This window comes from Pelophylax lessonae (assembly GCF_965119305.1).
Source record: "Pelophylax lessonae genome assembly, chromosome: 1".
Classification (NCBI taxonomy): Eukaryota; Metazoa; Chordata; class Amphibia; order Anura; family Ranidae; genus Pelophylax; species Pelophylax lessonae.
In genome coordinates this window covers 509,977,631-509,993,844 of record NC_138768.1, presented here as the reverse complement: position 1 = coordinate 509,993,844, position 16,214 = coordinate 509,977,631, and positions in this window count along the sequence as shown.

The following is a 16,214-nucleotide window of genomic DNA, read 5'->3' as shown; positions in this document are numbered from 1 at the left end:
TATGAAGTCTGTGTCCTTTTCCAATTATTAGAATTAAAACGTAAATAGCTTGTATCTGTTTACATCTAGCTGCCCATAAATCTAATATGGGTCTAATCAACCTCTGTGGTGCAATCCCAGTCTTCCCCACTTTTGTGACTTTCAGGATGCTTTCATATTTCACAACAGTTATATCTGCAAGGGACAGGCTGATACAGTTACGGATTTTTCATCGAACATATTACACCCCCCATAAACTGTTCCTCATGAAACACAGGTCCACTGCAGGATGCCACAAGTGCGGTAACATGACGGGCGATTTACTTCACATGTTGTGGGCTGTGATAAAATCAGGCCCTTCTGGTCTCAGGTTACCCACTTTGTTTCCGCACACTTTGCTCTCCCTAATGTGTGTAACCCCAAATGGTGCCTCCTAGGAATCTTGGAAGATATAGGACTGCGTTCTAGCCAAAAACAATTTCTGAGGTTTTTGTTGTTTTATGCCAGGAAAATGATTGTGATGCAGTGGATCGGTACTACCGGTATATCTTTAAATCTCTGGAAAAATATGATTAATCAAGTTCTTCCATTGTATAAATTGATGTATGAAGCCAGGGGTTTTCCGGATAAGTTTAATAAAATATGGGGTGACTGGGCTGATATGATTGAAACCTGTGCTACTGAAGAGCTTTAATCTCCCACATTGTACAGACGAAGGGGCGTGTGAGCATGGAGGACCTATCCCTGGTGCCGTGTACCGCATGAGAGACCTTTTTGATATAGTGGCTGCTTTCTCAATGATTATTCTTGGGTGATGTTTAAAATCTGACCATATCTCTGTGTCTTTTGCCTCAATTACCTGACTCCCTTTTGGTTTACTTTCCCCCTATTGTTTGCTCATTTTTCTATACTGTCATTATACGTTAAGATATGTTCACTTAACACTCATTTTTTTGCTTCTGATTACTAATTTCCATTGGTACTATGTCCCAAGAATGTATCTGTAATGCTTTCCATTAAGAGTTTTCTGCTTTGCTTTTGTATGACTTGTTAACTTAATAAAGTTGAAGTTTAAAAAAATCTAATATGGGTCTGTAAAACCCCAGTTTTAAAATCCAGCAAAAAACTGAACAGACTTGAATGTCACAAGGATGTTCTAGCATCTATTGTGTAAAGCGCAGCTCTAGACTCCAAGGATAAAAAGGGTGGTAGCTGTGAGAGTCTGTCCTCGCTCTGATGCATCGTAAAATCTTCACAATCTTTACTCTGATTTAGCAGGGTTCACAAATCCTCTGCTAATCACCCTGGGCACAGCCTGTGTAAAAGGGCCTTAACACATTGGTGTAGTGGTGCACTTTCACCTAGCAGCAACAAGGTCGCTGGTTCGAATCCCAACCTTGACACTACCTGCCTGGAGTTTGCATGTTCTCCCTGTGCCTGCGTGGGTTTCCTCCGGGTACTCCGGTTTCCTCCCAATTCAAACTGGAATTCAAACTTACTCTGGGTGTCCCCATGGAGCCGATTCCGAGAGCTTTACCAATTTCTCCTCTCTTTCCCCTGGATTTCAGAATAATCCCCTGTTTTTTAATGTGTGTTAGATGTGATGTGTTTGGGAGATTAATGAGCACTGAGGACCCCTGGTGGCAACAATTGGCGGAGGTCTGAACTAATGTGAATTTTCTGAGTGTAATGAACGCTAATTTGACAAATTAGGAGATCCATTTAAGGAAAGCTGTGCAGACTCCCTTTAGGCGTGATTGGCCAGTGAAACGCGTCAGCATATACGTCACTATCACGTGACAACCAATGGGAAAGGCTGTGGGGAGGATGCGTGTTTTCACCCGACGCCACAGGTGATTTCAGGAGTACTCCTAACATGGACTGATAGTGCAAGAGGCTGTGAAAGACACTCAATAAGGAACTGAATAGTAAGAGACTACTATGGTATAGAGACACTGAAGACGAGGACAGCGGTGAGTGTAACTTTTTCAAAACTTTACTCGCGTACTACCATTACTAACAGTGATTACCAAGCACGTCTCATACACTGGAAGAAAACAATATATGCTGTCAGCATCTCCTAAGATGGGTAGTCAAATGAATAAACCCCCTTGCTGAACTAGACTTCAGACAGCCTCCATTATTCCTGAAACCCCACTGCCATACTTACCCAACCCCACATTGGAGCCACTTGCCCACATTTGGTAGATCTCCAGCCACTATTGCCATAACCTTTTGGCCTTTACTACCATGGACTCTAATTTTGGAGGGTGGATGTGTTGGATGGGTAAAGCATGTGCAGCTGCCTTATTCCCATATTCGTTTTTTAATATTGACAACGTTGTCTTTTTATCTGGTGATGAAGGTTCTTTGTGATTATTGGTCACTTTTCTCTTTTGTATCAATGTATAAACTTTTGAATTAATAAACCTGAATTAATACCAGAGTGTCCATATATGACCCACCTGTGTGTGTGTGTGTGGGGGGGGGGGCTTTTTCTTTTCTTGTAATATTTTCTTTGCTTCTTTTTCTCTTTCCTTTTTTTCTCTTTTCTAATTTTCTTTTCTTTTTCTTCTTTTTCCTTTTCTTTTTTTCTTCGTCTTTTTTCTTATTATTTCATTCCTATTTTTCCCTCCTCACCAGCCTTTTTTGACTTAATTGTCAGGTCTTGGACCAACTCTGCACCAACCAAGATATTGGATAATTGGTGAAAGGGTATATAGGTTGGGGACCTGCCCATATGGGCAATTACCCCTATTCAATTTAGGATGAGCCGGTGTGGTAACCATGTGCAATTTTTGTCTAAGACTGGCAGAATGCAGAACATTAAAGCCTGCGTTCAGAATTTCATTACATATGCAATTCCAATTGACAATTTTTTTTCAGTTTGCTAGGGATTTTATTGCAGAGATTACCAAATTTACTGTATTCTTTTTAACCACTTGCCGACCAGCCGCCGCAGTGCACTGTAGTGCAAAATGAGTCAACACTTTTGTTCTCTGCAAATGCTCCAAAAGAAGAAATGAGAGCCACATACCGTAATACTTATTACACTCAAAAAAATTATATGTTGGATTTAATTAACTTTTTTATGTCAACAAGTTGCACATAACTGGGTTACGTTGAATTTAAGTAACATGGTCTATTTCAGTAAACTTAAGTTATTTACATTAAGTTAATCTTGTTAAGTGCAACTTGACATAAAAAAATTAATTAAATCCAACTTATTTTTTTGAGTGAGCCTCAGATCTTTTTTATGAAGAATCCAGCAACCAAACCAATCCATCCGAGGTACAACAAACTCTAACACATTTCACTCAGTACCCAATGGACCCTGTAATTGATCTCCCTTACGAGTGAATGCATTAGTTTGTTTTATACCCCCAGAGAAATTGTTGAATTATGCAAAAAACTGATTTGAGGCGTCTAATACAATGTGCAGTTCCCATTTCTTCTTCTGGAGCATCAGAGTCTACTCTAGAGGTTGATCACTACAGATAGCTCCTGTCATCGTCATCGTTGATGGTGGGGCAGGAATAGGAGTATTTATTATTCTCTCAATGCTTTTTTATACTACTGTAACATGCTGATTTAAATAATGCCTCCCAGTGCTGTACTTAGTTTCTGGACTCAACTCTAACTGGGTGGTTACAAAGTTGTCTTGGGAAACTTCCAGTGCAACAAAAATAGAAACTGAAGCAACACACCAATGTTAAGAAGAAGTCCAGATACAACTTTATTCCAAAAAAGGTCAGGTGGACAATCCAAGAAGTATCCAGTGCATTTCAGGGAGTGATTGCAAGCACAGGCCTTGTCAGCAACTGGTTTAGCAGCAACAAGTTGCTGACACTGGAAAAAATAACATTAAAGGTCCAGTTCTCTTTTAGTCTTCTCACATTGTTGTCAATCAAACCCCAATGATGGGACCCTGAAATTTGCTTGCTACTTTTTGGATTGTCTCCCTGGCTTTTATTGGAATAAAGTTGTATCTGGACCTCTTACTAGTGGTGTGGTGCTTCAACTTCCATTTTTGTTACATTACTCTAGAAGCAAAGAAGACTGTAGAGATTCTCAGGGGTGTAGGAGCTGCTTGCTTGAGAACCAGATCATTTATATCAGCCTCAATACTGAAATAGCAATACTAGCGTAAAAACCCTACTGGTCCAGCAATATTTTTATTCTTTCCTCAACTGTTGGGAAACTTCTAGGTCCTGCATAGGGGCACTTCTGTCTCCTTTGCCAAAGCTGCTAGGTATACAAAATATATCTGGTTATCTCTACAGAGTTTACACTACACTCGGAAGGATGAGGTATACATATAGAGATGGTAATGTCACCCTGAGTTTCAATAGTGGAGATAACAGGCAGCTCCATTACGCATGCTAAGTGTCACTAGGGCAGTAAAATGGTTTTTAAAGTCCCAAATGGACACAAAGTATTGCAGTCTGATGCTGTTTGAGAATATCTGAATGCACAGTATGCACTAGACTCACACAGACCAAAATCACCAGTCGTCCAGAGAGTAGAAGGGCATGATCACTACCACTTTCTGTGGCTTTTTTGTATCACTCTTTTTTAGGGCTTTAATTTGATGCAACTGTCTTTCCTCCTGTTAAGGTAGATCACATCTTTTTACATATGGTTTGTGGGGGGTTGGCCCAGGTGAACAGTTTCTCGGCTGCTAGGTGTGGGTTAGCCATTTTCACCAATTGGTTGTCTGACTTTGAATCAGCATTCCTCACCTACCTCACCACTGTAACCTTTCCACAATTTTGGTGTCCTGTAAAGACCTGTGGAGTTGACAATTTAATAACAAGAATGACTAGACAAGAAGGGCATCACCAGTCCTGCCCACTAGTCTGTGGATCAAGCCTTCCTTTTAGAAGACCACTCTAAGATGTTAAAGTGTCACTAAACCCACATCATAAAAAAAGCTCACTAAACTCTCAATAAATGCTGTATTACTTGCTGTTCATACTAAATCAGTCACTATAAGTTTAGTTTTCTGTATTATGCAAAAATCCTGGTTGATTCTGCTGCTCTTTATCTCCACCTTTTGTTCATGTCCCCAATTCAGCTAGGGATTTTGCAACTTTGGTGGCAACTCTGCACATGCTCAGTTTTCAATAAGATTATTTGTTGAACATTTCCTCCCTATCACATCTGTCACACATGTGGGCGTATACACAGTGGTAAATGACAGTCCACATATATTCGGATCTGTTTTTATATATATATTTATATGTTTATTTACCATGCAATTTGCACATGATTTATCAGATGGAATTTTCTTGATTACATGTTGAAATAATTTGGGATATTCATACTGGTATTATACTTACTACAGAGAGAGTGATATAGTTATTGGTAGTCACTGGTTTTGAGCAAGCGCTGTATTTGGTCTTTTTATAAGGCCATAGATACCCAATACCCTTTTATTTGTACAGCAGCTGCTATTTATACTGTTTTTAGGCTATAATTTTAATGATAAGATCCATCAATATTTTAAATCTTTATTAATACTCTCCCATTGGCGCGAGGAATATACTTTGTATATTTTTTTAAGATGTGCTTTAACTGCAGACTTTCAGCTTTAATTTGAGGGTAGTTACATCCAAATCAGGTGAAAGGTGTAGGAATTACAACAGTTTGTATATGTGCCTCGCACTTTTTAAGGGATCAAAATAATGGGACAATTGGCTGCTCAGCTGTTCCATGGCCATATGTGTGTTATTCCCTCATTATCCCATTTACAAGGAGCAGATAAAAGGTCCGGAGTTAATTTCAAGTGTGCTATTTGCATTTGGAATCTGTTGCTGTCAACTCTCAATATGAGATCCAAAGAGCTGTCACTATCAGTGAAGCAAGCCATCATTAGGCTGAAAAAACAAAACAAACTCATCAGAGAGATAGCAAAAACATTAGGTGTGGCCAAATCAACTGTTTGGAACATCCTTAAAAAGAAAGAACGCACCGGTGAGCTCAGCAACACCAAAAGACCACGGAAAACAACTGTGGTGGGTGACCGAAGAATTCTTTCCCTGGTGAAGAAAACACCCTTCACAACAGTTGGCCAGATCAAGAACACTCTCCAGGAGGTAGGTGTATGTGTGTCAAAGTCAACAATCAAGAGAAGACTTCACCAGAGGGAATACAGAGGGTTCACCACAAGATGTAAACCATTGGTGAGCCTCAAAAACAGGAAGGTCAGATTAGAGTTTGCCAAACAACATCTAAAAAAGCCTTCACAGTTCTGGAACAACATCCTATGGACAGATTAGACCAAGATCAACTTGTACCAGAGTGATGGGAAGAGAAGAGTATGGAGAAGAAAAGGAACTGCTCATGATCCAAAGCATACCACCTCATCAGTGAAGCACGGTGATGGTATTGTCATGGCGTGGGCATGTATGGCTGCCAATGGAACTGGTTCTCTTGTATTTATTGATGATGTGACTGCAGACAAAAGCAGTAGGATGAATTCTGAAATGTTTCGGGCAATATTATCTGCTCATATTCAGCCAAATGCTTCAGAACTCATTGGATGGCGCTTCACAGTACAGATGGACAATGACCCGAAGCATACTGCGAAAGCAATCAAAGAGTTTTTTAAGGGAAAGAAGTGGAATGTTATGCAATGGCAAAGTCAATCACCTGACCTGAATCCGATTGAGGATGCATTTCACTTGCTGAAGACAAAACTGAAGGGAAAATGCCCCAAAAACAAGCAGGAACTGAAGAAAGTTGCAGTAGAGGCCTGGCAGAGCATCATCAGGGATGAAACCCAGCATCTGGTGATGTCTATGCGTTCCAGACTTCAGGCTGTAATTGACTGCAAAGGATTTGCAACCAAGTATTAAAAAGTGAAAGTTTGATTTATGATTGTTAATCTATCCCATTACTTTTGGTCCCTTAAAAGTTGGAGGCACATATACAAACTGTTATAATTCCTACACCGTTCACCTGATTTGGATGTAAATACCCTCAAATTAAAGCTGAAAGTCTGCAGTTAAAGCACATCTTGTTTGTTTCATTTCAAATCCATTGTGGTGGTGTATAGAGCCAAAAAGATTAGAATTGTGTCGATGTCCCAATATTTATGGACCGGACTGTATTTATATATATATAGCTACATGGTCGAGTTGCCAGAAAGTAGCCTTTACTGTGCCAATGCAACAAAAAAGCCTGGTTAAAATATGCCCAACAACACTTTGACATGCCTCACTGTGCATTACTGAGCCAATGTCACAGTAAAGGCTACTTTCTGGCACTGTGACAATGCAGCTCATTTTTATTCAATTATCGTTAGAGAGATAGCCTGAACACCAGAATAAGGTTAAAGAAAACTTGATGTTATTGCATTAAGTCACTCATTAAAGCTTGCTATGTTTCAGGGCCAAGCAGGATCCCTTCATCAAGGCATGTGTGATGAACACACACTTTGACAAAGGGGTCCTGAAGTTATATGAAACATTGCACACTTATGTGATTTGCAAAGCCAGAAAATACATTTTCTGTTACCTTGAGCCCTTATAATTATTTATATTTGTCAGTATTTTTGCCATCCTTCGAAAGTAATCTTTACCTCCTCTTCTGTGTGTTGGTGACCACACTGCACTTATGTGCTACCCCATCCACCATATTTTGCTAGACCTAATTTACGGCCCTGCATGCATACAACATCTGGCGCTTTAAAGAGCACTTCAATTGAAACAAGTCTTTATTTACAAGAATATGAAGGCTAATGTTGCTGACCTCCATTTTAAAATACAGGTTGTAAGCTTCTAGCCTCAGTGTTTAAAAACTGAAAGGTAAGCCTTAATTGAGCAGAAGCCAAAAATAATCATTCAAGAATTGTAGAATGTTTTAATTTGACTGAAAAATCCCATATGTGGTTTGTCCTTATGATATGTGAAAAGGGATTGATAAGAGTTTATTTACTGAATTTTGTTTCTAGTTTTCAGATTTTTTTTTAACATACACCAGCCTGAATATAACCACTCTGAATTATGCTTTTACTCATCATTTGCAAATAATATGCATTGTGCAATAGTATGCATCTGAACTGTACCCAAAAACAAATACACAGCTTAAAAGGATTTAGAAGAAAAGGCAACACAATTATTCATATGGTTTTTACATCTTTAGTGAAGAAAGATTCTTCTTTGATGTAATTTTCTTTTTATTCTATTCATTGGTCTTAAAATACTGTTTATCTAAACCCAGGAACACAAATGTAATACAGGTGCATCTCATAAAATTAGAATATCATCAAAAAGTTAATTTATTTCAGAAATTCAATTCAAAATGTGAAGCTCATATATTTTATATGGATGCGCTACACACAGAGTGAAAGATTTCATGCATTTCTTTCTTTTAATTTTGATGATTATGGCTTACAGCTATTTCAAACCCAAAATTCAGTATCTCAGAAAATTAGAATATTACATAAGACCAATAAAAAAAAGGATTTTTAACACAGAAACGTTAGATTACTGAAAAAATATGTCCATGCTCAGTATAGTATGCACTCAATACTTCAAATCTCCTGGTAGAGGGCTGCGCTGACTTTGGACTTGATAAAACACAGTGGACCAACACCAGCAGATGACATGGCTCCCTAAATCATCAATGACTATGGAACCTTCAGGGCCGGTTCACACTATAGTGAGTGCGGCGATCGCATGTAATTCGGAGCGCACTGCTCCTTCATTACATGCGATCGGATGTGCGGATGCGAATTCAGCCATACACTTTGTATGGCTAAATTCGCACTGCACCCGCACAAAAGACGCACAGGACCCTTTTTTCCAGCCGGATCAGGATCGGATCACACAGTGGTTCACACTTGTGCGATCCGATCCTGTGCGAACTGTCAGATCGCACTGCGATATGCGATCAAACTGGGGGTGTCGTTAACATTTAATTGACACCCCCGGCATATCGCATATGGCAGTGTGAACTGCCAGATGTGCGTTTGCGATGCGGGAACAGGCTGCGAATTCGCAGCCTTCCCGCATCGCACAAGTGTGAACCGTGACTCACACTGGACCTCATGCAACTTGGATTCTGTGCCTCTTTGCTCTTCCTCCAGAATCTGGGACCTTGATTTCCAAATGAAATGCAAAATTTTCCACAGACCGTGATGATTTGGGGAGCCATGTCATCTGCTGGTGTTGGTCCACTGTGTTTTATCAAGTCCAAAGTCAGCGCAGCCCTCTACCTTGAAATTCTAGAGCACTTCATGCTTCCCTCTGTTGACCAGCTTTATGTTGCAGATTTCTTTTTCCAGCAGGACTTGGCACCGGCCTACACTGCCAAAAGTACCAATACATGTTTTATTGATCATGGTATCACTGTGCTTGATTGTCCAGCAGACTAGCCAACATTTCTGTATTAAAAATCCTTTTTTTGGTTGGTTCATGTAATATTCTACTTTTTTGAGATACTGAATTTTGGGTTTTTGCTAGCTGCAAGCCATAATCATCAAAATTAAAAGAAAGAACTGCTTGAAATAAATACTTCTGAGTGTAAGGCGTCTATCTAAAATATATGAGTATCAATTTTTTAATTGAATTACTGAAATAAATTAACTTTTTGCTGATTTTCTAATTTTATGAGATGCACCTGTATATTGCAGCTTTGAGCTTACCAGTCCTTTGATGTAGAGGCTGCATTAGATTTCTTTTCATTTTTTTTTTTTTGGAACTTTAGCAAACTGTATCTTAGATATTTTCATTAAATGAGAGGTAGACCCTACCAGCAGTTTCTAAAACTAACTGCTGAATAGTTGTCACTGCCTAAACTATATCCAACTAATGGGGATCAGTGTTGTAATAAGAAATTATACTGCACAGCATTCCTTTTAATTTGTGCAAGAGTCTTAGGGCATATCTTACTAAAGATGAAATGCCTTCTGCAGGGGGGTTAGCTTACTTTTTTCATGCCAAGTATAATTTCACAAGTACAGAAAACAAACTGTTGATCCTGATAGAAATCCATTGTCATTGTAACCTTGTGTCAGTACACAGAAATCTCCAACAATGCTGTCAGTCTTCTCTTCTGTGACTACAGAACACCTCTGCCTTGTGTTATGGAGATGAGATGTGGGGAAGATGTCTGTAGACTACATCGGGAGAGCAATGAAGGGTGACAACCCTGTTCCTCCATAGATAAAGTAAGGGTTATTGATAGGATTGCCAGGTGAAAATACAGAAAAAAGGCTAGTGGGCAGGAAAGCTGCAATATGTAAAAATCTTTATCTTGGGTTTAGATATGCTTTAAACACTTACCTACTGGGCACTTTCACTCCCTTCCTGCCCAAGCCAATTTTCAGCTTTCAGTGCTGTCGCAATCTGAATGACAATTGCGTGGTCATGCAACATTGTACCCAAACAAAATTTTTATCATTTTTTTAAGAAAGATAGAGCTTTCTATTGGTGGTATTTAATATTGTTTTTTTTGCTAAACAAACAAAATAAGACAGAAAATTTAGAATTTTTTTTTTTTTAAATGTAGTAAATAAGTAATTTTTCTCCTTCACTGATGTGCGCTGATGAGGCTGCACTGATGGGCACTTCACTGATGGGTACTGATGAGGCAGTACTGATGAGGCTGCACTTTGTGGCACGTATGGGCACTGATAGGCAGCACTGATAGGCGGCATTGACAGGCACTGATTGGCAGAACTGATAGGCAATGTTCCTGATTATCAGTGTAGATGTTCCCTGTGTAAATTTCTGTTTACCAGCTCTCCTTTCCTTATGCGCTGTCAGCATGAGGAGAGGAATGACGATAACCGGCAAATCCTATTTACACTATGATCATCTGTGATTGGATACAGCTGGTCACATGGTTAAGATCCGCAGTGATTGGCTCTTTATCTAGATTTGAGATCAGCTGTGTCCAAAGGACACAGCGATCAAAGATCCCTGCCAATAAGGGTGCACGCGAGAAGTGTATTCATGGGAGGACGTCAATAGATGCCCTCCCAGAAATGTGCAACGGCGTTGTAGCCGTCATTTTGTGTATCGTTTTAATAACTCATTTTATCCTAATGCTAATGTATTGTATCAAAACAATTGATCATTTTTAAATTTAGAAAAATAGTGCAGGGTTTCAACTATTTGTGTACAGAGATTTATTTTAGTTACAAGTATCTCAACATTTCAATGTAGCAGTGTAAATGTGGACATTGTGACAGTTTAAGGCCTCATTTACATTTTCAATTAGGGGGCAGTAAAAACGCAAATATATACAAAACATATTTATATTATTATTATTATTTTTTTTTTTTAAGTTTCTGTCCCAAGGGAGCTGACAATATCCCTGTGTGAAAGTATAAACAGGTGGAGAAAGGCCCATGTTAGGAAGGCAAAGATTTAAACAGTCACAGAGCTTATTTCAACCCTTATATTACCATTCAGTATTTCATACATCACTGGATACTGTATAGATGGACAACCATAACATGAGTGAGTCAATGAAAAGGGGAACACAGAAAATATTTCTTTTTTAGTTAAGAACAGGATTGAACTTGGGGTACAAAAGATGTAATAGTAACTAGAAAACGTACAGTTTCCGGGGAAATTATGTGAAGTGTTCTTGCCGTGTGTGTGTGTGTGTGGGGGGGGGGGGGCATGGGGTGTGTGGGTGGCGTGTGTGTGGGGTGTGGTGTGTGGGTGTGGTGTGTGTATGTGTGTGTGTGTGTGGTGTGCAGTGTGTGCTGTGTGTGTGGTGTGGTGTGTGTGTGGGAGTGGCAGCAGTTAGGAAATTGTGTAAACTATCAGGACTATGGCTTAGCCGTGGACATTTTTAGTGGCAGCAGGAATAGCTGAATGTTTTGATATAAGATTTGTGTAGGTGAAAATGAGGGAGTGATGGCAGTTTAGAAATCATATCCTGATTTTTCAGCTCACACTCTAGCTTTTGTCACTCTGCTGGCTGCTCACACACCTGGGTTCCTATGGCAAATCACTCTACAGCAAGGGCAGAGTAGAGTGGTTAAAAACAAACTGCTCCAACTTGCTCACTTCACTGGCAGTTGCCATCTTCAAATGGTTGTAGTTTAAAAATTAAAATTCCTACAGCAAAGAGATTTATATTGTGAGAATCACAAGACCCAGACCTACATTGATGTATAGTATGTCTCTGAAATATTAAAAATGAAGGCACAGTCGTAGTTTAGAAATTGCCCTTCAAATTTGAGGTGGCTAGAGTGTAGTTTCAATGAATGTCAGTTGCAAAACAAATGGTCATATTGTGAAAACTATCAGGACTAATGGCTTAGTCGTGGATTTTTAGTGGCAGCAGGGATAGCTGAACGTTTTGATATAAGATTTGTGTAGGTGGGCTTGAAAATGAGGGAGTGGTGGCAGTTTAGAAATCATATCCTGATTTTTCAGCTCACAATCTAGCTTTTGTCAGCTCCCACTCACACTTTGAACATTCCACCATTCATTCCTATGGGACCAATTTCGCCACAAAAACACCGATATTTCAGCGAAACATTCCACAAAGTGATAGCACACCAATCGGGAACAATCCGCATGTTTTGGTATATTACGGTCTATGTAGTGTAAAAACTGTGGGGGGAGTTAGGGTGGTAAATTTGGCTATAATAAGAATATATATGTGAGATAACAGTAAGTGGTCTTGCCATGCAAGAACACTTAATAAATAGAACAATGCATTAATGTTCTTTCAATACATAACCACTGACATAGTTTATAAATGTTTATTCTTTTATCTTGACAATAGTTCAATGATGTATTCACATAAAAAAACAGCAATGCAATTATTAACATGTTATCTGAGATTTTACAAGATTATGGCTCTCTAATGCTTTGGCCTAAATATCAAACAAGCTTCTGGCAGTCAACAGCACAAAAAGTTCTATTTATTTTGCAGGAAAGCAAATATATTTTTATCAAGCAGTTCTACAGTGTATGCATAATATTTATACGACAAAGTGACTTCAACTATGCTTTAATTACTACTGTCATAATCAGCAAGAGTTACAAAAGAAACTATGGAACAAACATACACCAAATAGATGCCCTTAGATCCTCTATAAATACGTGTCAAGAATTAATGTTCGCATTATTAAAATAATCACTGGACAATGATTAAATATTCATAGTAATATAAAAATGCCAACAGTGCACTGCCAGAAGATAGCGGTAGAGTCAAAATAAACTGAATATTTAAATAAAAAGTGTAAAAAAAAAAATTAGGCAGGATTTTGGGACGCTAAGCACACAATGATTGCTTTATGATTTAAAGTAGATAAAAGCAAGTTCTTGGGGAGTATATGGAGTTACATGGCAGCACTTTAAGGCTACATTGAGACAGCTGAATATGTGTGGCCAGGGGCAGCTGCCGTAAAGAATCAGTTCATACTTGCCAGTGATTGTAAATGCTGCTTGCACATTCATCAGCTGTCAGTGGCGCCTATCAGATTTGTACTCTGTACAAATCAATGGGGGGCACTGCTGCTGGTAAAATGTAACTTCTCATCCAATGCAAAAACCCCCCAACTGACCCTGGATGCACACTGGCCACAGGTAATCTGCCAGTTTTTACTGTATGCAGCCAAACCACAGAGTGTTGCCGTGTTCAGAGGAGTTTTCTATCCCTGAATGCGGCAAACTAGCCACAGATATACAGCCACCTGAATGTAGCCTAAATTTGTTATTTACTGCACAGTAACTAAAATGTGAACTGCACCTAGTCTCATTCAGTGGAGATTGCATGTTTGGTATACATCCTTTTCTAGAACATACAAAGCATTCACAATCACATCTAATATTGACTATGTATGCGGTTACCATAGTGATAAAACATATGTAATTGTGCGTGCAAGTATTGTACAGCAAACATCCTTCGCTGCTCTGTGTTTGCTAGGGGGAAAAAAAAAAAAACAGAAACACCATATAGCTCCTAATGGTGTTCTTATATATTAGCATAAACTTTGTATTTTGACATTCAAATGAGATATGCATATATTCCCATCCATGCCTACAATATACCTTAGGTCAGTTGCTCTAGTATACAATAGACAGCAAGCACTATACTCTCAGCATTTATTTACACTGCTAGAGATATTTATTTGTATAAATTGGAGTACACTGCTAGACACATCTATTAGTATAAACTGGGAGTATACTGCTAAACATATTTATTAGTAAAAAAAGAGGAAGGGAAGATAGAAGTATTTCTATGGCTGGAGCTGTAGTGTGTCATGCACACACAAAATAAAAAAATGGATTCCTTGGAAACTTCAGAGCTACTTTCTCGCTCACTCTAGAAGTCCATTTTAAATCCATATCCTATATAAACATTTATATAGAAACTCCTAATATCTTGCATATAAACTATTTTATAGCATATAGTCGGATAGGGTTTAGGCTTCTTTCTTATGATAACCATACATGGCCTAGTAGAAGCAAGTGATGCTACATTTTTGAGAATGCTTTTGTAATATTTGAGCAGCAGTGAGTTTAGCAAGCCATTGATAATGAACATTTCTGAGCTTCCCCAGTGGCCAGTATTACATACACAGATTTTGGGGTTGATTTACTAAAGCTTACAGGCTGTTCACTCTGCAAGGGAAGTTTCTCCGTGCAAGGGATTTTGCTCCAGAGCTTGGGGTGAAGGTGAAATTTTACTTTACAAGGAATACCCAATCACATGCAAGGAAAATAAAAAGAATTAGGGGTTTTGCTTTCACGTGATTGGATGATGGAAATGAGCTTCACCGCATTCACTAAGCTCTGGAGAAAACTTGCAAAGTGAACAATCTATTTGGAGAAGTAATTTTACAGCATGAAACATCAGAGTTCTTTTCATAGTCCTTGAGGAACCCTGAAAATAGGGTTGAACATTGTGGGGATTTACCTATAGAAATTACTTAGACTTGAAAAATGTATTTAATACCCAAAGTTAATATACGCTTGACCCACTACCTAACATGAATTTAGCTCTTGCAATATATACATATTCTGCAAGACCCCAAAAAAAAAATCCAGCATTTGAGAAACTTTGCACTAATTTCTAAAATGTTCAGCTTTTACTTCTATATTATTATTGGTCAAGTTTATTTATTTTTTTACTACTGCCTAGTAAAAAGCATACTTAGTCATTCAACTGCTAGGATCTCTGTAATGGATATTTGAGTGTTAAAAAAAATGATAAAAAACAACAATTAAATAATAACTCTCAAATTATCTCTATCTCAGATGTCTTGGAATGACAGTAACTCAGCCTGCATAAAAATATTGGATGAGTTGATTAAAATAGCTTCTATTCTAGTTATGTAGATACTCAAGCATAAATGTGTAATCAGTAGTATAAATTTAATTCAGTGTATACAGTGTGATACAGTTCAAATGCAAAGGTTCTATGCAATGCAAAGTAAACTTTCAATAGCAAACTACTGCAATTGGTTATTACCAATATTGTTTGCTCTTTATAGCATTTATCTTACAGTCACTAAAATAAAACCAAATCTTTTTGTTTAGGAACATGAATCTCCCTTCCTAAAATGCATCTAGGCAAGTTCGATGGTGTTTAAGCGATTGGAGTTAGAAGGCACAAGTAGAGCAGCTAACAGGGGTATTGTGATTAATAAATAATATTATTAAACAATTATATGGGTTTCTCGCAAAAGAAATCGTGCAGCATGAAAATTTAGTTATTTTAACATTGCGAACCGTCAGCAGAACAAATTGAAAATGTGTTCTATACAAAACAAATATCATTTCAGCCTTCAGTAGTTCATTATAATAATAAAGTGAAAATGAAATACATAGGGAAAGGGGGGCACATTAGTCCTATAAGCAGAACAAGAAAGATGGACTTTAAAACAGTGGAAATGGCATTAACAGCTATAGATGTGCTTGAAATATTGGTATACATAATATATTCATATACAGAATAAAAGTAAAGTAATTCACTGATGAAAGAGATTAGAATTTGACCAGAACTGTTCTTTTCTACAAATTTGAGAAATCTAAAAAAGTATGACACCTGGAATCTGATTAGTTTCTAAGGACACCAACAAAATGTCATTGCATTAATTTGAATAACCTTTTCAACGTTCTCTTTAAACAAATTTTGAGCTCCTAAGCTAACCCATATATGGTTAGTTCTTTTATGAGATCTTTATTACTGTATCTTTAGATCTACCAGGCAACACTAGAGAGAGCAGTTAGGGGTTAAATGAAGGCCGTCTC